Source organism: Amblyomma americanum, chromosome 1, assembly GCF_052857255.1.
Source record: "Amblyomma americanum isolate KBUSLIRL-KWMA chromosome 1, ASM5285725v1, whole genome shotgun sequence".
NCBI classification, from domain to species: domain Eukaryota; kingdom Metazoa; phylum Arthropoda; class Arachnida; order Ixodida; family Ixodidae; genus Amblyomma; species Amblyomma americanum.
Window position 1 is genome coordinate 331,313,926 of NC_135497.1, and position 27,686 is coordinate 331,341,611.

The 27,686-nt window shown below is 46.9% G+C and overlaps 1 pseudogene; it reads left to right on the plus strand.

The window, feature by feature from the left end:
- Nucleotides 1-8,006, plus strand: part of LOC144120886 (nose resistant to fluoxetine protein 6-like) — a 28,619-nt pseudogene extending 20,613 nt beyond the window's left edge.
- The last annotated feature ends 19,680 nt before the right edge of the window (nucleotides 8,007-27,686 follow it).

The following is a 27,686-nucleotide window of genomic DNA, read 5'->3' on the forward strand; positions in this document are numbered from 1 at the left end:
CGCCCCCAGTATCCTACTCGCCCCTCGACGTAAATCGCCGACGTTTCATTTCTCCGATGCTCCGCCGCCCGGAACCCCTCCCGGACGAAAACTTAACGCTGCAGTTCTGGAGGTATTATTTATTTATTTATTTAAATCTTTCTCTTTTTGGCAAATACAATCGTTTTTACTTTTCCTAGTTGTGTGCGCGTGCATTCCACACAGCGTGTATGTATTTCCTTTCTCTCCCTCAACTACCGATTGCTTTCAGCTCACTCTAGACCCATTTATGACGCTGTGATTGAGCGCATTGCTTCTATTACGCCAGTTTCGCAGTCTGCCCTCGAGCAACCTATTCTAAAAAGGCTCGACCACTAAACCACGTCTGACTGGTACTGCAGGCAGCAGCAATTACGAGTTAATATGCGAGTGCATTCCTCTCATATCAACGTGCCCTTCCTCTGGTCAACGTCTCTGCAATTGCAGCCAAAATGTGCCGGTGCCCACAAGTAGTGTCCGGAAGACGAACATTACAACAAAGCTTAATTCCTGAGCCGTCTATGCGCGTAGCCACTAATTGATGAATGTTCTCCGCACTTTCTTGCGAGACATGCATCGATGCCTGTATGGTTGTGCCAGTACGTAGCGAGGTAATCCAAGTTTTCTGCGATTTCGGCGTTCCAAAACGTTTTGTGGGCACATAGATATCCTCTCTTGTCACTACGGTAAACTGCCGTCGACTCAAAATTTTCAACACCCTGTTTTGTTGTCCTTCCTATGTCGCTGTTGTGGGAATGCGAGTCGTCTAACCAGTTTTTGTAACTCGCCTCTTGGTGGTTTTGGGCTCTTCGTATGTTGCGCTGCCTGTACGCACAGCCTAAGACACTTCTGTTTTACGCACTTTTTGCAGGTACATATTTGTGCTGTGGACGGATTTGGTCCGCTTCGGAAGTGCATAAAACATCTATACGACGGTGGTGGCGGCAGAAGACGACAAGTTGCCGAAATACAACGCCTTCGCAGGTAAGAAAGTTTTTCGGTCGTGTGTCTTCGCTCAAACGAATGGCGCGACAAAAACAGGACATTCAAATAAGAACACAACATGCGCGCGTGTTTGTCTTCCAACATTAACTGTTTCTGGCGCGCAATTCATTCCTGTGAAACTATGTATATCAACAAGGCGAAGTAGACAGTCTTGTCGAGTTCATTCGCTCTCCAGTCGCTAGCGCAGTATCTGCAAACTCCACGCACGCGCTTACGAAGGCAAGCACACGCACACATAGTGAGTGTGTGTGCGGGGTTGGTGGGGTGGGGTCCTAAGGCGCTCCTTCTCTCCTGAAAGTTATTTTGTAATCCCGATAGCCAGTGCCGCATCGACTGCAGTCGGCAGTGCACTCATAGGCGCATTCGTCAACTTGAATTATTGCTTTAATGTACAAAGCATAGTTGTACAGCACGAATTATTTTGATAAAAAAAGTAAATGGAAGAAAGTAAGGCGGACAATAGAGGCATCCAAGCGTAAAAAGGAAACTTTCGGTGCTTGTGTAAAAGGTAATATCGTATCCGGCCACAAAGAACCGCCTGGGGCTCTATCAGAGCGTTGAAGCCTCAAGGAAAGTACTTTTACAAGGTTGGCAGACAAAAATAAGTGAACAGCTTCCTGCAAACCTGACGACGCGTTCTGTGATTCGGCAACGCGGTGATGTCCGATCGCTTTGCCTCTGTCGCAGCTGTGAACATCGCTGGCGCCTTTTCGCAGGCTTCGTGCACGAAGCCGTGCTGTCTGTCTCCCTGCGGAGGGCCTTTAAGAAGCTGATGGAGATGCCCAACTGGGGAGACTACTCAAACAAGCTCGGATTCATCCACGGCGTGCGGGTCTTCTCGGCCACGTGGGTGGTGCTGGGACACAGCCACAAGCTTCGAGACCTTCACGCCAGCTGTGAGTATCAAGGACGCTTCAGGGTGCTGGCGCGAAACCTAAAGGGAAGAAAAACAGGAGGGGGCGTCGGAATCCTGGTAGGTAATGGTATTGTTTAAATAGCGTACTCAGGTTAGTGTGAACAGAGATAACCCAATCGCCGTTGACTATGATTAGGCGCACCGGCAACCATTAAACAGGGCTAGGCTGGTGGTCATCCTTTAGACGCAACCGGACTCTATCTGGTACTCACTGAACGCGGCTAATGCAGCGTATGAAGATACCCTGTACCTGATATTACCTGCCGTATTGGCTCGGTGGATGTGGCGTCTGGCTGCCGAGTCCAGCGACGTGGAACCGAATCCCGGCCTCATTTCGACAAAGACGAAATGCAAAGGTCGATCGTGTGCTGTGCGCTAAACGCATACGTAGAAGTCCCCCAAGCAGTCGAAATTAATCCGGAGTCCTTTACTATAGAGCTTCTCATAGCTCACGCGGAGCTTCGGGACGTCGAAACTCATGTACAAACAACGGTACCCCAGCATGAACTTAAGACGACAGCTACGATTTAATTTGGTCAAAAGTATGCCAGAATTAATGCAAAATCAAGCGCGGGTAGTCCAGTCAGCAGACCTCAGCAGTGACTCAGATGACATTAAATAGTTGCATATTTAGGATTTTTCACTTCCGTTCAGCTAATATGATTCGCGTCCTGCGTCGGGTACAAGAGGACTTCTTGCTTACTGTCCAGTTGAACTCCTTCATGGCTGTCGAGACATTTCTCGCCATAACGTGAGTATTGTAATGTCTTTGTTTTAGCGAATAACCGTTTAACGGATGAGAGGGCTATAGCAGCGCTTGAACTGGGACTGATGGCGACAGTAGACGGATAACACTTCGGCCAGCACTGTCGCTACTCTACTCTGATGGTTCCAGGCTCAGCGGTTGTCTGATGATTGAAGAATCGCGCACGACTGCGAGAAAAAAAGCTTGTTTATATCGTTATTTCCACGCTTGTTGTAAAACAGCCAGTGAAAATGGCCGCATGGAGACATTGCCTTCTACTCCTGCCGTTCGAATTTCCCGATTGAAAACTTTCACAGGGAAAAGGAAAGCGTTAGACAGCACAGGAAGCGAAAGCTGAAAATCTGGTTCGGTACTCAACCACTGAATTTAGGGGGAAAAAAATGTCCGAATTATTATCGTATTCTTGCAGTTGCGTGACATATCCAGTTTATTGGTAAAATTGGCCTAAAACGGGACTGATATAACTAAGGAATAAGCTCCTACTTAAATACGGCATACCCACACTAAATGCTAACCGGACTTCCCACAGTGATCATGATATGTTTTGCTCTCCTTTTCTCGGCCTGTTTTCTTCACGAGCACCGCTTGAATAAATGAGAGAGGCTTCATTTGAAGGAAAATGATACTCTTGCAGCGGAATCCTTTCCAGCTATCTGGTGGCTAAGGCTCCCAGGGTGGACGTTTCCCCGGTATTTCTCTACATCGTGGCGCTCGTGAGACACTATATCAGGTGAGTCGGAATGAGAAACAATGCCGGCATGTATTGCGCCGATACATAGTTTAGAACTGAATGATTTACGTTGCATGGCTTCAACTACGAGCTTCGATTTGTGACGTGTTTTAATGAACGAAAAGAAAGCCTAAATAGAGTTTTTGACAGAAGATCAAAGCGTAGAAAAGAATGCGTACTTAACCTCTCTCCATATCCTTCCTGTGTTTTTTATCCCATGAGAGAGAATATGTTCACTTCTATATGTTCACGAAGCGCATTGTCCAAGTGACGGGGCTGCAAGAAAACTACGACGACTTATTGTTTCTTCCGGCTCCACTCACCATGCTATTTGCCGCTTTTCTGTGGCGGTGAGCCTCATGCCTATCGAAAGCTCGGGTGAGAACTGCTTACATAGAAAGGAGCGATAATAAGGCAACAAACGCACGCGTGTTCACGCCATCCCTAGTATTTTTTTTACTTTTTTACGAGATGGTGACTGTGGACAGCCGATGGCCGTTGATGTTCCGAACTAATCACGGCACTGCTGTATGTAGTTACACACCCACAGGTAGTTGTGTTTCAAAGCGTGGTTATTAGCTCCTATAACTCTGTCGGTAGACATCGTGGCACTCGTTTTCTGCGAGTTACACTGTTGATCCTGCAAATGCGACTAGCACATTCAGAACAGAGGACATGCAGAAGCACCCTTCACTTGCGCCGCCTTTATCCATATCGCCCCAGAGTCGTTCGGCAACAGCCACACTCTGTCTCAGTTGGCATGTTTCTCAGTTTCCGTCTGAGGTTTTCCTGAGTTTCGGGATCACCTCTGGATAGCTTGCACCGATGTCACAGCAGCTGCCATGTTGGCGGATCCAGACCACGGTAAAAGGCTGCGCGCTCTTCTAATACGCTTAGCGCCAACTACGCCAACGTGTACTGAGGAAGCGTGGTCCACTTTCACGGCGCCTCTGACGTCACGCCCAAGCTATCTCCATAGATGCTTGCACCTGTACGCGCGCTCGGGTAGGCTATAACACGCGCATCCGCTGCATCTGCACAGGCTGATGGTGCCGATGGCTGCTTTGCTGGGATTCGTGTATCTCATACCGGCCATCGTGGACGGACCCCCGCTGCACGACTACTGGCCGCTTTTGATGAAGCCCTGCGACAAGAACAGGCGGAAAATGTTCACCATGAGCCAGAACTGCATGTATGACTACAACAACCTGGTGAGTCTTCGTGTTGAAGCACATTCAGCATCTTGCGCAGAAGTTCGATTTTCCTACTTGAAACGATAATTGAGAGCCTGTGACGTGTGTGGTCATTTAAAAGGCACGCTGACAGGTCCCGTACTGCGCTTTATTGTGTTCGGGATTGAAGTCTCTTTCTATGGCAGTGTTGGCTGTCGCATTATTATACATGCCATAAACTTTAGATTCGAAGGCTATTAAAGATCCAACACGTTCAGGCACGTATAAGGATACACCGATGTAAACTGACGTCACTCTGCTTTCTAATGCGCCTGAAGCCGTTACCTATAGAACAGGAATAAATGTGGACGTTGTTTGTTCGTTGACGTACAATTCATTTTTTTGTCCCATTAAACAATGTAAAAACTGAACTGTAGCCCGCCTGTGTTGCTCAGTGGTTATGGTGCTCGGCTGCTGACCCGAAAGCGTCAAGTGCGATTCCGGCCGCGGCGGTCCACTTTCGATGGATGCGAAATTCTTGAGACCTGTGTACTGTGCGATGTCAGTGCACGTTAAAGAACCCGAGGTGGTCGAAATTTCCGGAGCCCTTCAGTACGGCGTCTCTGATAGCCTGAGCCGCTTTCGGATGTTAAACCCCCATAAACCATAAACAATAAAAACTTAACTTCAACGTGTAACCGAAACAGGCGTATTTTGTGTCACTCGTTTGTCAGAAGCTATTTTATGAGCGGCTCATGGTTTATTCTCTGCGATTGCAGTGTACGCCCCACTACTGGTACATCTCCATGAAATACCAGCTTGCAATTCACAGCACTGTAATCATAGCTGTCATCTTCCCCAAGTGAATATTATTTCTCGCGTTGTCACTATTTTGACAGACTTTGCTTGCATGAGATAAACAGCTATTTACATCGAGTTACACCTTTTCCATCTTTGCCAAAGAGACGAAGTGTAAGCATTAGAGCTGAAGTGTTGCTATTTCGATCTATTTCAAATAGCAACCTATCTTCTTTTGAATCAATGTGAGGTGTATTCCGAAGCTTATAATCTGTTGAAATCCAAGTGTGCACTTGTGTTTAGTCGTAACAGGCAATGGATAATCGTCTACATAAGCGTAAGTCAAACGGAGCCGCTGATTCATACTCAAGAATGTCATTATTGTGTAGTATCACCGTGAAAGCCTTTTTGTCGCTCAGTTCCTCCAAGATTTCCTAAAACATTGGCATTACCGATGGTCTATGCTGCCAGCCGGCGTAAAAGAAAAGCCATAAAGCCTGGCGCATCAACTACATTCAGTTAAGCGCTTCTCTTTTTGATCCCTTCGCGTCTTCCTCTGAGTTTGTCTGCGCACGTTCAGTTATGAGTGAAAGAGAAATGTGAAGAAACGTTTCTTTCATGTGCATTTTTCAGGTGGCCTAAGGTAGCTTTGTGGCTTACAGGAGCTTCCGTAGCTGCCGCTTGCCTGACGACGGGCACCCAAGTCTACGTCAAAAACTACACACCATTCAACATTGTCTTTACTGCGGACGTCCAGTAAGTCATTCTGGCAGTACACGTGAAGGCTTGTTTTGCGAACACGACGTAAGGCTTTGAGAAATTGAGTGTTTATAAGATTCTTAGTAGTTGCGACAAGCGGTGCGGAGCGAGAATGAGCATGATACTGGTGGGGCTATGGTAACGACGACGCAGAGGAGGAGCAATGCAAGCTCCTTGAGTACAGTGTATGCATGGCAAAGGATATGCGTACAGCTTCATATCCGTCTGCCCCTAAGCAGCAACAGAAAGCTTCGTCGTTAGATTTCAGCTTGTGCAAAGGAGAAGGCGTGAAATGCTGTTAAAACCGTCATGGCTCTGAAGGGCGTGCACGGGGTGCAGCACGAATACGTCAGGTGCTCACAAAACGGTTAAACTCTGCACGATCGGCATAGCTAAAACGGAAACGTCTACAACGTGAAACAGAGTCTGAACTTGCCCCCGACTGCAATGAGTATACCTTTTCGCGTTGGTTGCATTCCTCTGGCCATCAGGCCCTTAAAAGAATAAAAGCACGAGATATGGGTTGAGGCGCCTTTTTTTCCTAATTTCACATTCTGGAATAGCTGGAGATTCACAGAGTCTCCCTCCATTGGCTTCCGCCTTTCAGTGTACGTGCGTACCTATCATCTACAGCATTTAACGTTTGCTATATCGTCCCTATAGACGATGAGGGCCATTAGACCTTCTACCTCTGCGAAACGCACAGGAGAGTCATGGACTCGTCGATGAACATCTACATCAAGGCGTACACGCATGCGGCTCCCCTGTTCGTCGGCATGATCTTCGGTTGCCTTGCTGTGCGGCGGCACCACCTGTCCAGTCTCATCCTGGGCGCCGCTTTGGCTCTGGCTGCCACCGTATCTCTGGCTACGCTGCTTGGAGTGCGCACCTGGTTCGATGGCCGGCAGCCGGAGAGGCTGGAGTCGGGCTTCTACGCGGGCCTCCACCGCGCCTCCTGGAGCTTGGGCGCCTCCTTTGTCATGTACACGTGTGCGACGGGCCAGGGCGGCTTCGTCAACAACCTCCTCGCCTAGCCCGTATGTACCCCCTGGGAAGGCTCTCTTTCTCTGTCTACCTCGTGCACGTTATTCTGATGTGCTGCAACGCCGTCCTCAGCCGACAGAACATCAGTCAGCAGCCATTCCTGCAGGTACGTGAATGAAACGCGTCTGACTCGCATGCGTCGCTTGAATCCCGAAACAAGCACTAGCATATCGTCCAACGCCACAAAGATTGGCTTACTATCGCCGACAAAACTGCAATGAAAGGATTCTTTACTAACAAGATTACACCTTAGGGATCTTTAACCAGTGCTGCTTGTGTTTCTTGGGTAGCCTCTTGATCCGGCATTCAAATGTGGGAGAGCCCGTTGTTAGTCGCTGGCGCGGCAGCGGAAACGCAGAGTAACTGCAGCTCGGTGTCCAAACACGCTGCTATCCTCAGCCATTTTTTATGTTTGCAGGCTGAAGAGTACCTGTCCCAGGCCATCATGTCCTATGTAGTGGGTTCCATCGTCTACCTCTTCATCGAGTGCCCCGTGGCCTGTCTGGACAATGCATTATTCACCAAAATCATACCGAAAAATCTATCATGAGTGAGAACTCCAAATTTAAGGACGAAAATCAGGAATTGAGAGCCATCCAAGTCTCCAGCGGAGACGCCGCCGGCAAAACATGGGACGTGGCGCTGCCCATGCATGAGTGCATGATCGGCTTCCCTGACGTCACGAAAAACGCTATCAACGGACATAACCTCAACGGCTACGTCAACAGCGCATGTGAAAGTGAATTTAGCGAAAAGGACACTGCACCCGGTGCCACCGTGGTCACAGTGAAGTTTTGAGGGCGTGTTGTCTGTCTAGGTGCTGAAATGTGTAAATAGTTCGTTTTTTCTTCATTTCGGTTGTTGCTGTGTTTATAGAACTTATCACGGAGGGCGGGAAATATGCAAGTTTATTTCGTAGCGACATCTATCCTACCATCCAACCATCAGGAACCCAGTCGTGCAAATTGCAATTGTTTGTTTTTCCCGCTGCATTCCTTGCCTTGTCGTTTTTCTTTTTTTATTCGAGATGATGAACGTGCTATGCGATGCTTATCTCACTTCTTTGACCCACCGCAAAGCAAGGGCGTCTTCTTTGAAGATCAGCACCTTTTTTTTCAGTGTCATTTTTCTTTGTTGCTTCTTTTTGTACAGGAATAATGATTGCGGCGACCGTAGACTACGAGGCCCTCTATCAATGCCTCCCTTCAGGGTGAGAGAAGGCTTGCATGTCCTTCCGAACGGAATAACTACTTGTGCTTTCGCGGCGTTCATGGAGGCAAATCACAGTCCTGCGATATTTTTTTTGAAGGGAGTTGAATAGGTGTGGCGAAACCGGCACTTTATCTAAATGTTCTGTATAGAACTGAGAATTTTGATTTCGAAGGCAGTCTGCAATCTTCGCAGTGCAAAAAGAAAACACAAAAAATATAAGCAGGAATGAGTGTTTTCATAAAAAAATTTTCCTAAAATTTTCTGGAAATATATAGGCTTTCGAGTAACGGCCCGCGAAATATTCCTTTACTTGTTTTCTTTCTTAATGACGCTGAGAAAAAAAGTGACGCGGAGGAAATGTGAGAGCATTTTTCGTTCATTCGCCAGTCAATTCCAATTATGTTTCCGTTGTCTGTCACTCACCATTTTATTGCAGTTACGATTCGACCCCAATTCCAATTCTATTCTGATTCTATTCTTATTCCATTGACATCCGTAATTGCTTTTTTATCCATTTTTGCTCGGACATTTTTAGCCCTGCGTCTCCCGCCGAGGGGGTAGGGGAGGAAGACCGGTTGGCAGGTGGCAGATGGGGAGAGGGAAATCTCCCTAAACACTTCCTGCCACGGTTGGCAGATGTAGGCTTCACGCAGACCTCCAGCGCTCCAGCGCTGCGGACGACGGAGAGTTTTCGCCTGCATGGCCCTTCTAATGCTGCCGGTTTAAAAACACCTTTAAATATCGAGTGATGCGGTGCTCTCAGTGCGCGTGATGAACCTGTTTCTCAGCGCTATGTGCTAACAGTCACAGATTAGTGCCAGGGGTAGAGTGGCGAGCAAAATAGCTTAGCCAAAGCGATGCATAACTGGAGCGCAAATGATCTTCTGTCGCGACGCTCCGCTTCACGCAAACGCCAGTAAGGAGAACGAGCGGGCTTCCCCAGTCCTCCGTCATGCGGGAGCCTCAGCAGAAAAATGATAGCCTGCAAAGAAATGTATATTCTTTCTTCTTTTCGGCCAGCAGGTCTTCGGCCACTTGAGCTAATCTTTTTACTCGCGACTGTACATGGCGGGGTCGTTCTACCTCCTGTTAGGTTACGTCTGTACGCGATTCGTTTAGGCTAGCATCTTTTCCGCGATCCACTTCGCACTCGGGAACACCCGCGCCAAGTGTGGCTTCTGGGCGAGCAAAGTGTGGCATGTGGGCAAGCAAACGTTCTAAGGCTTCGTTGTTTCCACGGACACTCTATTGTCACCTTTGCTTCTCATTAAGTGTTTGCTGTTTTTGCTGTTGTTCTTGTTGTCGTTGTTTTGTGATCGCTAAAGCAGCACACTGCGGACCACATGTAGGGATAAAGGCGATTCTATTTTCGCCATGCTTTGTGACAGTGGCCGTAACTGCTCGTCCGCCTTGGCGAAAACTGTTTGCAATTGAAGCCCAGTGCTTATATTGCGATCGCGTGGTCGCTGAGTGTGAGTGCTTGTCGTTAGATAAGCGAACTCGTCAGTGATGCAAGCTGTCTGGCGTACCCTAGACACGCACTTAAAATCAGCTCGTAGGCTCTCTCACTTCCTTGTTTTTTTTCGTCCTTTGGTTAATAATTGAAATGTAAATAAGAAACCTGGGCTTATTATGGGGCTCTATATGCGGATTATAGGCAATGCTAGTTCTATTCAGCAACTGAAAGCCTTCTAAAAAATTCTCCCTTTTTAAAGGAAGAAGGGGTGCATTCAGTTCCTAACCAACCATACGGAAACCGAGGGAGTTGATGCACGGAGCTCGATTATACTTGTACCACTTCGCTCCCGGAGCGACGTCGTGCCGCTGTTTTCTGCTGCTCGAAGCTCAACATCTTTTTTTGCCATAGAAAATCTAGCGCAAAACCTAGAAGCCTTTGTTTACGTCATTAGAAGGGGGAAGTGACGGCCGAATAACGCGGCATCGCAGTTGCTTATGAAACGTCCACAGATGTTTACTGGGGGAGAGGGGGGAGAGGCAAAGCGAAAGGAATAGGGAAAGGTTATGTGCCTCGATCGCCTTGCGCGCCGAAGTCAGTGCGAAATTCGAACTCAAAGTTTCAGACCTAAATTATCTAAAAGAAAGGATCCGACATTCAAAACCATTTTTGCCCGAGTCCTTAGTGCACATTTCGCCGCTCTTTCCCGCAGTGATGCAGTAGCGATTGTGTGTTAGCGCGTGTACAGCGTAAGGCCACACGTTTCCGTGATAAAGCATCTATTCTGAGGTGCCATAAGGCTGCAGCGCCATTGTTTGGTGACTGCCGCCATTGACGTTATTTATCGAATACGTGCGTTTCGCACCGAGGAAGCGCGCTGTGGTAAGCAGGGACCGTGCTGTGCACGTTCCCTCTGCGTGCGCTCGTCTTTAGTGCCCCGTCCGTGTATTCCTCCCTGTGTGCGTTTGTGCACGTGTGCTATGAAATTCAGTGATCCTATGCGCTACTCTTGTTGTGCAATGCTGTGTGGGAGGAGTAAGGAAGCTGCGAAGAACGAAAGCCAGCTTCCTTTACAGACGACGTGCGTGCGGAAGAACAAGCTCTAGCATCGGTTGTGACACCGATGCATTGATGCTCTTGTGTTCTCCGAGCATCAAGCGCTCGCTTTTCTCTTGTTTGTGCAAGACGTAGCTCTCAGTGAGTGTAGCCAAGTTGTGGACAGTGTATAATAAAATTGTGTTTTGTTCCTTGAGACAGACCAGTCATTTTGTGTTCCACTGAAATTCTTGAAGAAGCAAGAAGCAAACAACGGGTATCCGACAATAGAAAGCGATGAATCCACGCCCTTTTGATCCGAGATGATACAGGAGCTCTATTATTACTCTATCCTATTTTTATTTTTTCGGTCTTGGTCAATGAATCGAGCGGCGTTGGCCCCTACTGTCGCCGGAATCTGCCAGTTTCTCTGGAAAATATGGGCATACAGTGGAATTTCACATCCAGGGAGAGAGATAGAAAAAGAAGGATGCAAAAGGCATAATTGTTAAGTTATTATATCGTAAGGGTCCAAGAAGATCTCATCACTCTAGCTCCAATGATAAATGAGACAGATACTGCGCCATTGCCTTTCCTCAAAAACCAATTATTCCTATTACTGTCATTGAAGAGGATCCTTGTACATCGGTTGATGTTATCTCACTCTCTTCTTGACTCCACGAAATTTCATAAGAACCACCAAGCTTAAAGAATTCGTTCGAGCAAAAGAATTTTCATGAAAATTACACAACATGCATTGAGTGTCCCTCACTCCCAATCGTGCTAAGGAAAGGAGAGGGAGATTGCAGTTCTGTGGGCACTAGTTCTTTTTCCTCGAGAGAGGGAGGGAGAAAGCGGTTAGATTAGCTGGAGCAACAGGAAGAAAGAGGAGAGCGCGCAGCCAGAAACTTTGACCACGACGTTGACCAGAAACTTACGCATGCACATGCTTTCTTAGACACGTTCACTGTTTTTCTAGCGGAAAGCATGTAATTAGTTTTGCCTGTTATGACAATACCGCTATTAAAGGAGTACCGAAAGTTTTGCGCGGACGGCAGGGGAAATGCACCTCTCCACACATATCTCAAGATTTAGGGCGCACGACCCATGTACTGCGGAGCACTTGGGCTCCATTTGCGAGTGACATCAGGCTCGAAACAACATCTCATTCGATCCTGAGCTTTTGCACGTGCCAGTTCAATCGAATTCACTTTATGTCACCAGTTATACACTGGAATAATCTTCGCGATAAAAAGTTTGTCTTGCCCTTGACTGAGTCCCGGAGACGTTTTACAGAGTAATGAAAAACAAAATATACAAAAACAGAAACCTATTGAACCTGTTCATGCACCGCATATCTTATCTGAGGAAAAAAAACAAGATGATGCAAGGGATATGAACGATACATAGATAAATACAAAGGGTACAAAAGGTGACACGTATGCATAGACACGAAACCAGAATAAAGAAATTGTAAAAAATATCAGGTTCAAAACAAGACCTGAAATATATTAAAGAAAGTACAGTTGACTGAAATATTGCCGGAGTTTTCTGTGTTAAATATTTTCCATTTTTTTACCCCAATTTCATATAACAGGAAGATTGTGCTTTGAAGATTGCAGCCTGATATTGGTACGAAGCATAGAATGAACGGCTTCTCGAAATGACGTACACTGTCGTATTTTTCTTCTTGCGTAATAATATGGCTCTACAGGGCACGGTTTAAGGATTTCAACTGGTTAAAGCTCCTTCATGTCATTTGTGTTCCTAAGTGAGAAAAAAAGAAGAAGTGGGGAATTCCATTCTGAATAGAAAATTTGTTTGCTAAGCAGCACCAAAAGTTCTTCATGTTACACTCTTTAAAAAATTAAAAAAGAAGTAGAAGACAAAATGACTGCACTTTCACTGTTTCTTTGCCTACACGGATTTGTGGTGGAAGCCAGTGTTGCCGCATTGGCCAGTTTGTTTTTCCCAGTTGTCGGCTCAAAATTTCCCATCTTTTCGCACAAACGTCATTTTTTCACAATATAGTAATTTTAGAGCGAATACAGCCAAGGTAATAAATATAAGAATTGGTAAAATAAAAAATGCAAAGCTCATAAATAATGAACACCAGGGCTGAATTGTTCTTGATCGCATCATCTTCAATCACAACTTCGTGTTTATTAGTTTTTGCGTTTGGAGGTTTGATTTAAAAACATATGCTTCCGCCTGCTTGAAAAATCTCTCGCGGGACGTTCTCATGACGTTCGTACTGCCTGGACCAAGGACAGGTTCGTTGATGCTTCTCCTCAATGCGACGTAGTATGCGGGGCAGCATCTTGGCTTGTAAGGGGCATCAGGCGCTCGTCGCCACCCATCTCGTCTCCAGTCTTCATCCGATGCACGAGCGGCGGAAACGATGGCTAGAAGCCCGACCATAGCAGGGCAGATACTAAAAATCTTTGCTGTTAACCACAGGGGTAGTAAACGTGGGAAAATGTAGCAGCACGATTAGGCGATCGAAGGGAGCCATGTATTTATAAGGAACAAAGGTGGGGAGGTGGAGGAACCAAGGCGGCTCTTGCGGCGCAGTATAACCAGGGTTGGCGGACAGCAGAAAACCGGCGAATCGTTTGAACTAGTAAGACAACTGAATGCCTTTTTAATAATAACTGTTTAACTTCTAGAGTTAGCCGCCTAGTTGCAATAAAGATTTGGAGCCGATCGATAGATATAGCCATAGCAGTTAATGTATACATGTCAGTTATTTTCAAATGCCGGCTAAAATATCTGACATTAATTGAATAGCATTTCCTTCTCTCTCCTTCTTTAATTTGCTATCAAAAAATTATGTGTTACCTAAATACTGTTGATCCAAGCAAGAGAGCGAAAGAAATTGTCGAGGACCTATCGAAATGGAATATTAGGGCACATATATACACAAAACGCGCGACAATACATAAAATAAGGTTTTAATAAAGAGGCGGGTGGCCATGCTTCGGGATGTGCGTTGCACGTTGTTGCTTTTAGAGGTGAGCGAAGAGGTGCATAATCGCAGCGCTGCGTTCGACCTCGAGCTAGGTCACTCCCTATGGTACGGGGACCAGCTTGGTTACTTCCATGTCCTGTGTAGACTCTCGTGTATAGACCGTAGAAATTTTCGGGAATTCGTTTACAACAAGATGCGTACATAGGTATTTATGTGACTAAAGAGCTGGAAGTGGTTGGGAGCAATTAATGGAATGGTCATTGCCACTATAGCTGGAAGAAATTATCGGACACAGCATTCGAAGCCTGAATGAACCTCAATTCGCCTGGGCTCTATATCCTAGGCTAGGCATCAAATAAAGGGAAACATCAAGCGAAATTTCGTCTTGCGACTCTAGACAGGCCCCCATGATAACAGCATTTTCATCTCTGCACATTTTCCCGAGAAAACACATTTAAAACACCAGTCTTTATCGAAACCAAAATTTCAAACTTTTTCAATGGGTTATTAAAAAAGTTCCCTTTTTTTCTCAGTTGCATTATTTTCTTAGGATATGGGAAATTTCCCACGATTTGGCAACACTGGTGGAAGCTGAGGCGGCATCCCAAAAAACTCAATTTAGAACTAAGCGTAGACAGCCGGGCTAGTTGGTTCACAGTCGCATTATGATACATCGTTCTGGCGCACGAAAAACACGGACGAAGGAAGAACAGACACACAATCGCCGGACATCAACTGAAGTTTATTCACAGAAACCAGTCCTATATGTACACATGTGACCACCAGGTAACTGATATCAAAAGCACAAAATCGGGAAAACCAAAAGGCAATCAACCAGAGCCACAGGTTCCATATCGCACACGTGCCTTCATGCAAATCGCCCACAATTTCTGTGCCTAGCTGACACGATCAACACCGTTAGCCTTCAGATAATCTAGTTCCTTTCTTTTAAGCACAATAGAGGGAGTACTGACGCAGTGATCTTTATCATTGGCAATACAGAGGGCTTCAAAAATTTCCCGGCTTTTCTGAGTCCTGAACTTTCTTAACACACTTGTTTCTTCCAAAAACGCCTTGCATGCTGGCTTATACGAACAACGGCGAATGTGGTCAGCTAAATGACCTCCGCCACTAATCGAAGTTACTGTCCTGCGATGCTCTAGCAAGCGTTCGTTGATACAGCGCCCGGTTTGTCCAATGTAGCGTTTGCCACAGGCGAGAGGGATGTTATACACCACGCCAACCTTGCAGTCGACGAGGGCTTTGGTGTGCCTAATTTTGCAGGCAGACCTCTTTTTGGGTTCGTTTACTAGGCGGCACAGGCGTCCCAGCTTCTCCGGAGCTGAAAACACTACACGGACGCCGCACTTGTCCCCGACCTTCTTGAGGCGGTGCGAGACCTTGTGCCAGTAAGGCACAACGACAGGTCGCTGTTGCGGGCGTGTGTTATCCACCTGCCTGTGCCGTCCACCAGATCTTACTTCGCTAATCTGGCTTTCGACCACTGAGGCCACGATATCTCTCTGGAAACCTGCCTTCTCCAGACGCCTTAGTTGGGCATGGACACTCTTCCGGACTCGATGCTCACACGACTTGGCTAGAGCAGAGCGGATGCAGTTTTTTGCAATAGCTCTCTTCACGAGCTTAGAATGAGCCGATTTGTAGTTAATAATTTGTTTTCTCGACCGTGGCTTGTACTGCCAGCACACGCGCGTTTCCTCAAAAATAAAGCACACATCTAGATACTGGATGTGCCCTTCCTGCCATCGCCAAGAAGGCCATCGCTTTATGTGAAGAAATGAACTTGGAAAGATTAAGAAAGAGTATCTCCGCTTCTGATGTAAACTCCCTTAGTGTTTTCTTCACGGTAAAAACCCACAAAGAATCTGCGCCTTTCCGCGCTATCGTTACGGAAAAGGGATCCTGGCAGGGCTCCTTGTCAAGGTTCCTGCAGAAGCACCTTAGTGCCATTCCTTTAGACGACCCTTTTCTGGTAAAAAATTCCACTCAAGTCATTGCATATTTTTCTGGCGTAGAAGCTTCATGCCCAAAAAGATTTGCCTTTTCAATTGATGTTGAAGATTTATTCTACTCAATACCTCATCCCGAGCTGTTTTGCGCGGTCAGAACTTTCATTGAAGACGCCGGGCCTGTGGCTTTTCAGAATATGACAGGGTTATCTACCGGCAATTTTCTAGAGCTTTTAAGATTTTATCTTTCATCCACCATTGTCACCTTCAATGATCGTTGCCTCATCCAAAAAGAAGGAGTGTGCATAGGCTCTTGCCTAGCACCGCTTTTAAGCGATATATTTTTATCCACCCTTGACAAGCGCATTCAGGCGTCCCTTTACAACGCCAGCGTGCTGAAAGTTTTTAGATACGTAGACGACTACCTTGTAGTAATGAACGCGACTGAGGCTCGGGATAGGGGTATTGTCGTGGACGACATTATTGACATTTTTGTTTGCAACGCCTTTGGCATGAAAATCACGCACGAACTGCCGCAGGAAGGGCACATCCAGTATCTAGATGTGTGCTTTATTTTTGAGGAAACGCGCTTGTGCTGGCAGTACAAGCCACGGTCGAGAAAACAAATTATTAACTACAAATCGGCTCATTCTAAGCTCGTGAAGAGAGCTATTGCAAAAAACTGCATCCGCTCTGCTCTAGCCAAGTCGTGTGAGCATCGAGTCCGGAAGAGTGTCCATGCCCAACTAAGGCGTCTGGAGAAGGCAGGTTTCCAGAGAGATATCGTGGCCTCAGTGGTCGAAAGCCAGATTAGCGAAGTAAGATCTGGTGGACGGCACAGGCAGGTGGATAACACACGCCCGCAACAGCGACCTGTCGTTGTGCCTTACTGGCACAAGGTCTCGCACCGCCTCAAGAAGGTCGGGGACAAGTGCGGCGTCCGTGTAGTGTTTTCAGCTCCGGAGAAGCTGGGACGCCTGTGCCGCCTAGTAAACGAACCCAAAAAGAGGTCTGCCTGCAAAATTAGGCACACCAAAGCCCTCGTCGACTGCAAGGTTGGCGTGGTGTATAACATCCCTCTCGCCTGTGGCAAACGCTACATTGGACAAACCGGGCGCTGTATCAACGAACGCTTGCTAGAGCATCGCAGGACAGTAACTTCGATTAGTGGCGGAGGTCATTTAGCTGACCACATTCGCCGTTGTTCGTATAAGCCAGCATGCAAGGCGTTTTTGGAAGAAACAAGTGTGTTAAGAAAGTTCAGGACTCAGAAAAGCCGGGAAATTTTTGAAGCCCTCTGTATTGCCAATGATAAAGATCACTGCGTCAGTACTCCCTCTATTGTGCTTAAAAGAAAGGAACTAGATTATCTGAAGGCTAACGGTGTTGATCGTGTCAGCTAGGCACAGAAATTGTGGGCGATTTGCATGAAGGCACGTGTGCGATATGGAACCTGTGGCTCTGGTTGATTGCCTTTTGGTTTTCCCGATTTTGTGCTTTTGATATCAGTTACCTGGTGGTCACATGTGTACATATAGGACTGGTTTCTGTGAATAAACTTCAGTTGATGTCCGGCGATTGTGTGTCTGTTCTTCCTTCGTCCGTGTTTTTCGTGCGCCAGAACGATGTATCAATTTAGAAGCCAATTACGAGTGTTTATACATGAAGCAACGCGGACGAGGAAAAAATCCCACGACAAGCGAAATTCTCAGGAACAAGATCCCAGTGTATAATCCCAAACGGTTCTCCCCTTTCCCATTGAATGGTACATGGACCCCTCATTCACCGACTAAACTCGTTCAGTTTTTCATGCAAGCAGCCAAGCTGGGAAAATGATTGGATGCGAAGAAACAGTATTCCAGCAGCTCAGACGTTCTCCACCGGCCCCCCCCGTCGCTTTTTATGTGGGAACGTATAGACAGCTCCTACTAACGAACGCCAGGATGGCCATCGTGTTGGTGGACAAGGATAACGGCAAAAATCCGCGCGCTTGTCTAAGCGGCTTGTCGCTACCTGAAGTGTGAAAGCTCCGTCCCAGTGAGGGGTTCTGTTTCACTGTGGCGCCCTTAAAGTCAGATGCAAGAAATCTATACACCAATGACGAGTTTACAAACATGAAAGCACCCGGATTTGAACCCGACTGCGGCGGCCGCGTTTAAATGAGGTGGAACGCAAAGGCGCCCGTGTGCTGTGCGATGTCAGTGGACGTTTAAGATCCCCAGGTGGTCAAAATTATTCTAGAGCTCTCCACTACGGCACCTATTTCTTATTTCCTTCTCTCAGTCCCTCCTCTATCCCTTCCCTTACGGCGCGGTTCAGGTGTCCGCTGAGATGTGAGACAGATACTGTACCATTTCCTTTACCGAAAAAACAATTTACACTTTATAGTTTACAATTTACAAACATAAGCCCCGCCACGGTGACTCAGTGGTTACGGCGCTCGGCAGCTGACCCGAAAGACGCGGGTTCGATCCCGGCCTCAGCGGCTGAATTTCGCTGGAGAAGAAATTCTACATGCTCGTGTGCTCTGCGGTGTCAGTGCACGTTAAAGAATCCCAGGTGGTCGAAATTTCTGGAGCTCTTCACAACGGCGTCTCACATAGCCGTAGTCGCTTTGAGACGTAACCCCCCCCCCCCCAAAAAAAAATAAACAATTAACACACATAAGGTGCACCTGCAGATGGCGGGGCTCTAATCCGTCGTCTGCCACGGTTTGATTAGCTAATCAAATCTCAGTCTCATACAAGTAAAATACTTCGACGATGTCTACCTTACTCGATATTCAATTTTACATGCCTCAATATTCAAGTTTAGAGTAATCCGTTACTTTTATTTAACTACATTCTTATGTAGGTTTGCATCCAAAGATAAACCTTACAGCGACTCGCTGTAAGGTTTATCTTCAATAAATACCGCCGAAACCATTTTTCAACAGATCTCTGCCAGCCAGCCCAGCTACCATTGCTAGAATCCATAAGCAGGTATGAAAGACTAAAGCCTTTTTACCTCATTATCTATAATTATCTTAATATAAATAAATCAGATTACTTTGAGATCAAAACTAATGAAATACCAAGGTATCATCACAGGAAGTTTATCCCATTACTTTCTATAAAAAATAATTATTTCTAGTTAAGTTATTTTCCCCGAACTTGTAATGACTGGAAATCTCTTCCAGATTCTGCCGTTCGGCCGTCATCTCTAGCTGCATTTCTACGCCCCTTAGAAAATTTCATCTATGGCGCTAGCACAGGGCGATCAGGACAGATTGCTTTTGCATAAGATGGTTGTGGTTCTGATTACTGTGTGATGCACTTTTGTTTTGTTTCTGTGTCTATTTCAGAGACGAGGTTTTGATTGACTAATGTATAACTAAGGTTTTCAATATGTTCTGTATTAGTTACTTTGCTGTTCAGTTTCGTTTTTTTTTCCACTCCTGTTACAGCATCTTTAGGATGCTGACAGTATGAATGAATGAATTACATTTTCAAACGGTAACTTTTGGGGGCATTCAATTACTGTTCTGTAATCGATTACCGGTAATCAATTACTTCGGCCGCGCACGAAAGCGAGCATGGCTGCCTGGCGTGTTGCGTTTTCCGCGGTCTTCTTTCCTAGTGTACCCAGCTAATTCGTCGTATTAAAAAAAATCTGCTTTTTCCTTGAACTGTTAGAAAGAGCGCCGAGATGGCGTGGACGATGAGAAGGGATATTTACAAGACGGGCGCTGACTACCAACTCATTTATTTAGTTTCAAAAGAACATAGGTAAATCCATCACCCGTGCAAAACATCACACGATCCAGCGATAAACCTTATTTCTCCGTACAATCTTTAATTATTAACAGCACACGCCACAGTTCTCAACAGCAAAAAAAATTGATATAAAACCGGCTTATAACCTGTAATAAAGAACAAATAAGCTGGGTTTATCCACGTAGAATGGTATTTCTGTTAGCTAGGCTTCATCCAACGAGAAAAAGGGAAGAGGCGAAAACAAGTAACCAGTGTAGACAATTAAAACAATTCGTAGCAAAGCAGTGTCAAAAATAAAGAAGGCGATCCCTGTCAAAGGGTCATCAAGACATAGGAAAATCGCAGAAAGGACGGCAGAGGAATCTCTAATGGGCAGCGGTTGTCAGTAAGCGCAGGGCCATTAAACTGGTTTTTACTCATGCTGGCCAGGCCACAGGCAAAAACTTCGTTGGAGGCACTCGGATATCTCTTAAATGCGGGAAGGCGAAAACCGTTTGCGACTCATTGCTCTGATTGGAATTACCCGCGCTTGAATACATTTCACGACAGAGGAGAAGACCATCTGGCGCGAGCGTGCAGAGAGATGACATGACATAACAACGCGCTACAATCACGTGGACCAAAGTAACGTGACCTTGTGATGTCACGTGATCTAAAGGTTATGTGGCCTAAAATGTAACGGACGGACGCCGGTACGAGCCATCGAAGGCTAGCGCCTTAATAAAGCGTGTTTCGGTGTTGTGACAGTAATGGCGAATGTGCAACCGCTCTCGTGTACGGTCCGGTGCTACCCCGGAGACTGCATCTGCGACATTGTTCCGCACTCGCATATTATGCCCCCCCCCCCAACTTCCACTGAAGATCAGCGTGTTCTGCCCGTATCTCTCAGCGCCTATACTTCCCTTAATGGGTAATAATTTGTGGTTGCCTTGCCATGAAGGCCACATCCAAAATAACGGACCGGACATCGACCTTCACCCAGCGCTTTATTCTAACTAGTGGATCTCAGCGTGTGCTTTGAAGATTAGGCAATCAACTGCACCTTATCAGAGCAACCTTCACGTGCGCACGATGATGAAGGGTGGCTTTTGGGGACACTCCTAAAATGCCGAGACTTGGTCAGAGTGCCGCATTTTCTTCCTTAAACCTGTTCTCAGTCACCCAACAACGTCACGAACCAAAGGCAAGTACAGTTGTCAGCAGTTCTCAGGTCGGTTACGGAGTGCCTACGAGGCGGTTGGCCGTGCGGGTTAGGAGGAGAGGAGACATGATTCTTCGCAGCGGAACTAACGGTTAACTAGGCAGTGTGAGGTTTTCAAATTGCATCGATATGCGCACAGACCGGCCCGAAAACAACATAGTTCCGCAGTGTTCCGTATGTCTCATTGGCTCCAGCCTGTGTGCCGAAGCGTGCGCCGATGCTTCCTTCTCACCCACGAAGCGCAGGGGCCAGGCTGGGCCACAGCTTTGTTACCCAGTAAAAGACGAGCCTTTTTCAGGGTTGAGAACTGCGACGTGGGCAGTAGAAGGTGCGGCGCCCGTGTGTATAACGTGCCTCACCTTGCGTCGATGAAATCGGGCGCATTCAAAGCACAGCTTACAAGCTGCTTGCGTAGGCGGTGTAAGTACGTGCAGCGCTGTTTACGTTCTGCCGTTTGTACTCCACAGTTCGGAATAAGCATCCACGGCTGATGACCGCTCAGGCCGTCCTCTTTCCTCGTGGAGCCATCGGTGAAAGGAGTAAGATAGTGTCCCTCGAAGCATTCCTCCTCCGTCGTCTTCTTGGCGCATTTTCCAGCTTCTAACACGGGTACGGATTCTTTGAGCCACTTTCTTTGAACCACTAATTTGTGCAAAATAAGGTGTTCAAAGGGGCGTTTCGCGTCGCTTGGAACCTTTCTTGAGCTCTGAGAATTAAATAGCCTTGCTTTGATTCACAACTTCAGCGTTTCAAAACTTTACAAACACAATTTAGTTCTAAAGACTTTCGCAGACTCCAGTAAGTCACTAGAAATATTGCCTTTCTTTTCTCAGCTGGTGTTCCTCGAAATGGCCGTGAACGCGGCAGCACCACAACCTAAACGCAGTAGACTACTTCGTGAAAAATTTCAAGAACACAGCGCTAAGTTGTTCTTCTTCGGAGCCACGTAACGTTATGCGAAAATGCGTACAGCACTCAACACACTTTCAAATAAAGAGAAAAAAGCAAATGTGCTTGCGCCGGCAGAGTGATACGTGCGTCGCTACTTCAGGGTCGTACAGGGGCGCTCATTCTTCCATCCGGAGTGCGGACTGGCGGCGAAGAAACACTTGTTGGGCAGCGGTGACACTTCACTGAGTGTCATGTTTAGCGCCGCTGACTGTCCAAATGGCCTTGCAGGCGTTTGCGGACAGCGCTTGGATGACTTTACGTTTGTCCAAGCCGGGGCTATGCGCATCGGCTCCGTGCTGCTGGAAGCCTGTGACACGTTACGAAATCTCATCCTGGTAGGGCTACATCGTGTATTTCTCGCCGCGCCATTAGAAGAACTCATGTTCTCTACGTGCCATTCGCTACGCAGCTGTTGCGGTCTAGGAGCGGCGTCCGAGCCTACCACAGACACAGCTCGAGGCGGTGTAGTGAGCTCGTACTTTGACTGACTTTGCAGACGAATTCGGTCTACTGTTGAAGGCGACATGTCGTTGGAGCCAGTTTCAAACCATGGCCTCCAAGGCGTAGAAAGTGCGGTCCTCCGCTCGTATGCATTCAAATCTCCATGCGTGCGGTACGGCGAGGAGTGTCGACTGTCTTTCACATAGCCGCCAACGCCGATAGTTCTTCGCTCGGCTTCAAGTTGAGCACTACCTACGTGTGATACACCAGCCTTGTGCATAAATGGAGGTGAGTGTTCAAAGCCCAACTCCGGTGCAAAGTGCACTCTGAGTTCGGTGGATCTCCGCGGGCATTTCCTGACGCGCTTTCTTCGCGTCGCGCTATTGCTGGGGGGCTTAAGTATGGACCGCATCTCACGCGGTGGCTTCACAGTGGTAGGCGTGGATGGCACGGAGTTTAGGACTCCATTTCGATGGCTGCCACCAGTAGGAATGCTCCCGCAGTAGAAGTCATAAGCACATGACAGGTCGCACATGTCAGCTTCTGAGAGCACTTCCCGGCTTAGTCGCAGCGGCTTAGACAACGGGCTTGCGGAACCGAAGTAAGCATTTCCACTCTTGGCAGTGTGACCCGCTGCTTGATAGATCTCTTGGCCTTCCAGTTCAGTGTTTTCTGCAGAGGTTTCACCAATGCATTCCTCCGACAGTTTGTGTTCAGGGCCGGCGTTCGTCAGCTGCTCCTTGCTGGTCGCCTTCTTATGCCACGTCGTATTCTTCCAGCACAGAAGTAGTTGAGGAAACTTTCTCACCAGTTTTCGTCGCTGTTGTAAGCTGTCGTTGGTGGTAGACACTGGCTCGTCGCCTAAGATGACGTGCGTCTTGTGAAACGGTATTATGCTGCGCAGAGTCTTCAACAGCGGGTGTATTGAAGGATACCGTAAGGTGCTGCGGTTGCAGTGACTCTCCGGCCCTGGTGGCGGGATGTAGCCGACGAGTTTCGCAGATCCAATAAGAGCCTCCACGAGTGACACGAAGCCGGTCAAGCCTTTTCTGGTTGCTTCTTCCACCGTGGAGATACCGTAGATGGACGGTGCGATCTCGGTCCATAGGGAGTTCTTGGAGCCACTCCGAGTATCTGCTACCTTTCCAAGCCCTACTAAAAGGTGCCGCAGGCAAGAGAGTCGATCTTCGGGGAGCAGCAGCAACCCCAGGAGCACTGCGTCTATGCCGGCCTCCTCCCGGCACCTGACGAGGTACCTGACGATGGGCAAGGGCAACAGGGGGATCGGAAGTTGCTGGAGCCACTCCTTCAGCAGAGCTGCCACTGCGTTCGTGGTGGCAGACATGAGCTCCAGGTTAGCAGCTTCAAGGGACTTGCAGTGATTTAGAGAAACCTTAAGGAGCCAAATGCTTTGGCGAGGCGCGTCCCACTGAAGCCGTCCTTCTGTAGATGCGCGGAGCACTAGCTCGGATACAGACTGGTTCAAAAACCAGGGAATACGGCGCCCTGGGATAAGCAGAGACTTGTCTTGAGGCTGCTGGCTCAATTCCAGCCCGAACACAGGCAGCACTTCAGACGGTAACATCTCGCACGTTGTAGGCGTCACCTTGATTCTGGGTGGTTCTAGCCCCAGCTTGAGGAGCCGAGAAGCTGCCAGCTGTCTTTCCTTTCCGCTGGTTTGAGGATATCTGAAGGCTGCGCTGCATGTCTTACGTGACATTCTTCCGAGTTTGAGGAAGGGCCTGGAAAATTCTGGGGCTCCTCCCAGCAGCTCGACGCACCATTCGTCATCGTCTTCGCTCTCGTGACACCAACCCAAGTGCAGAAGCAGCCAAAAATGTTGTCCCGTATGAAATCTTTCATGTCCCTCAATTACGGGCAATAAATATGTCCAAAGTAATTAAAAAGGGCCGTTTTAAATCATGTGCTCTCACAGAGTTTGTTGTAAACCCACAGCAAGACCATGTTCTCTGATGCAGTTGGTAAAGATAATGACCAATGATTAGCCTTAATAGATGATGATTGGTCTTCATACCTAGTGATATTAACTCCATATTGAACTCTTGAATACAAAATCTGGGATAAACCTCTCTTAAGAATGAACAAAACGGTCCCTTATTTCATACGGGAGAGAGTACCAAGCACGTTTATGAGGTCTACCCTAATAACGATAGCTCCAAGTAACAATAATTTTAGAGATCACAAGGAAACGTCAATCAAACGCCTCCAATCAAACGCTCTCTTAAGTAACACAATCTCCAGAGAATGAAACACTTGCATGGAGCAGCGACGAAGAAAAATAGAGGCTCGCATTTTCACTCCGGACAACAGGAAATAAGAGGGAGCCGAAGAAAACCTAGGTCACTAAAGATTATATTCTTAAGCACGTTGATGACGGGCCGCTTCATATATTTTGAAGCTGATGACGCGGTTCTTGGAGACGCCGTGGAGTGTAATGAAGTGGAAGACATAAGTATTCGCTTATGTTACCGAGAGGCGAAACACTGACGCTCTTTTGGAGATAGAAAGAGAAAGGTGAGAAAGGAAATTTTATTAAAATAGTTTTTCGCCTTCAAGGATGAGATACTAATTCATAAGCCCAGCACTGGCTGCAATCTCCACCAGAAGCTGTTGGCCTGCCAAGAAGAGGGACAGCCAGAGCTCCCACGGGGCTCGTGCGGTGTGACGGATGGGCGGTTGGGGTGCCCGCTCATGATGATATTAAGTGGTAGAGGGTCGGAGGGCCAGTGCACAAGCTACAAGTAGGAGGTGTGTCGGTGGCGTGACTTGCGTGCCAGTTTTGGGGCGAGAGAAAGGTGTTTGCCTGCTGCTGCCGATACAGGAATAGCGTCATATGAACTGGTTGAGAGTGTTTGAGTAGAGCCTAGGAATAGGGAGTGTTTCAGCGAACATTTTTGGAGATGCCCTAAAAAAAGGAGGTTGAAAACGAAAGAAAATTAACTTCTCGGTTATAAACAATTTTGACCGCAACGTTTGGCATATCATAAATTGCGCCGTGACTTGGTGGCGCCGAAAGAGCAAGAATGCTCATCCATTTCTTCTTGATTTTCCAGATGGCCCTGTCGTCAGCCGGGTTCGTCGATGGACACTCGGCGCATGCTTGCCCAGATGCGAGCATTTTGGATCCTGTGAACCGCTCAACTGATAGGCTTATCATCGGCGGACCACAGTCGCCACCGTTCAACTCCCTTCCACGCGTGCTACGCCCATACCAGCTGACCCAGGCAGTGACGTCATCAGAAGCACGTCAGCACAGCTATATAACCAGGAGCACCAACAGCCATGCCTTCAGTGGACTTGGTGCCACCGAAAGAGAAAGGATGCTCATCCATTTCTTCTTGATTGCCCAGGTTGGTGATAAATACTCATTCTCTTCTATTCGAGATGACTGTTATTTTGATGATGCAACCAAGTCCACAATTTCTTGTTTCTGCATTGGCTGATTGGATTGATGTAATTAGATTGCTGTTACTAACATCTGGTGATTTAGAACTGAACCCGGGACCGGGTTCTGATTCAAATTTAGACTGTAGCTGTAATACTGAAATACTGAAAAAAATTCTGAAAGAATAAGCGAAAACCAACAAAGTTTTGAAACAACTAACAACGGACCTGAAACAGGTAGAATCAACTGTTTGTAGCATCCAAGACAGGATCACAGTAATTGAGACAGAAATGAGTTGACTTAAGCAATGTGAAGATAAAATTGCAGAATGCGACGCAACCTGTCAGAGTACTAATAAACAGATGCTAGAGTTAGTAGCCAAGGTAGACGATTTAGAGAATAGAAGCCGGCGCAACAACCTTGTCATATACAGTGTGAAAGAAGAACCGGAGGAAGATTCAAAAACACTAGAGGATAAAGTCAATCAAGATATTTTCAAAGAGGTTCTTGGAGTTGACGTAGTGTCAATAGAAAGAGTACACAGAATCGGCAATCGCCAGAGCGACAGCTTCCGTCCGATCATGCTGAGGCCGTTTGATTTTTCAGAAAAAACTAAGATTTTGTTTAAGTGCTTCAAGCTGAAAGGATCAAATATTTCAATAGCTGAAGACTTTTCAAAAAAGGATAAGAGACATACGCTCAAACCGTTGGCGTTCCACAGCAGATGAAAGAGCAAATGGATCGAAAGCGAATCTTAAGTTTGACAAATTTAATATGGACGGAAAGTTGTACATCTGGAATTCACAACGAAATTGCAGAATGAAGGCAACTCGTCCCTGTAATTCTACCCCTCGCAAATCAAGAGTTCGAACTGAAAAATGACAAGGCGACAATAATGTTCTGAGAGTTATATCGTTTAATTCGCGAAGTGTACTAAACAAATTCGATCTTCTAGAACGCCTAATACTATCTTATCAGTCACACATCCTGGTTATTGCCGAAACGTGGTTGCATGCAGAGGTGCAGGACTCTGAAGTTGTCCCACCATCGTACAAGCTTATCCGCAAAGACCGAGGTGCAAGAGGCGGAAGAGTAGCAATTGCAGTTAAAAACAACATTACATTCTCCCGCATGGATGACATTGATGGACACGAAAGTGTATGCTGTAATTTAGAATACGCGGGCAAACACATACCGCTCGGAGGTGTATATCGACCACCGAACGCTCCCGCCGAGTATCTCGATGTAATGCACGACTATCTGACACAGCATACCAATTCAAGATCAAAAATAATCAACACAGGAGACATCAACTTACCTGAAATTGATTGGTCAGAAATCTCCCATGACAACAAAGAAGTTAAAAGTGCTGAAATGCTGTTACTAAGTGCAGATCGTTTCCAGTTAAATCAATTAGTTACCTCTGATACTCGAACTGTCGGCACATGCTCTTCTCTGCTTGACCTCATGCTCGTTAGCAGCAGACTGGAAAACTGTTCGGGAAATATCGACGATGGAATTTCGTGCCATAAAAATGATAATCCTCTCATGCCCATTCCATATTTCACACAGCCCTGTAAAACCATCCGTTACCTTTGTCAAAGATTACAAGCGGGCTGATGATATTTCTGTTTTAGCTCACCTGGAAGCTTGTTTCCCAGAATATGAAACATTGAGTGACGTTTGCGCTTTATGGTCTTACTTCAAAGAAGTTGTTCACTTCTGCGAGCAGCATTATATTCCTTTGCGAAAAAAAACGTCCCAACCGAGAATATCCGTGAACAACGTGAGAAATTATTCACCTGAAAAGAAAGATTAAGCGGTGGCGCAAACATCGCTCGTCAGGCGACCTTGAAGACCTTATCAGTACGCTGCACGATAAAATTCGAAATGCTAAAACACGTTTCTTCTCGCAGACGCTGCCGTCCTATGAAGCACGACCCTCACACGTTTTGGCGGTATCTTGCAAGCGAGCAATCCACAGTTTCCGAAATAAAAACTCCAAGCGGTATCCTTACTGACCGTGACACCATTGCTACGAATCTCAACTCCTTCTTTCAGTCGGTCTTTTCACGTAAGG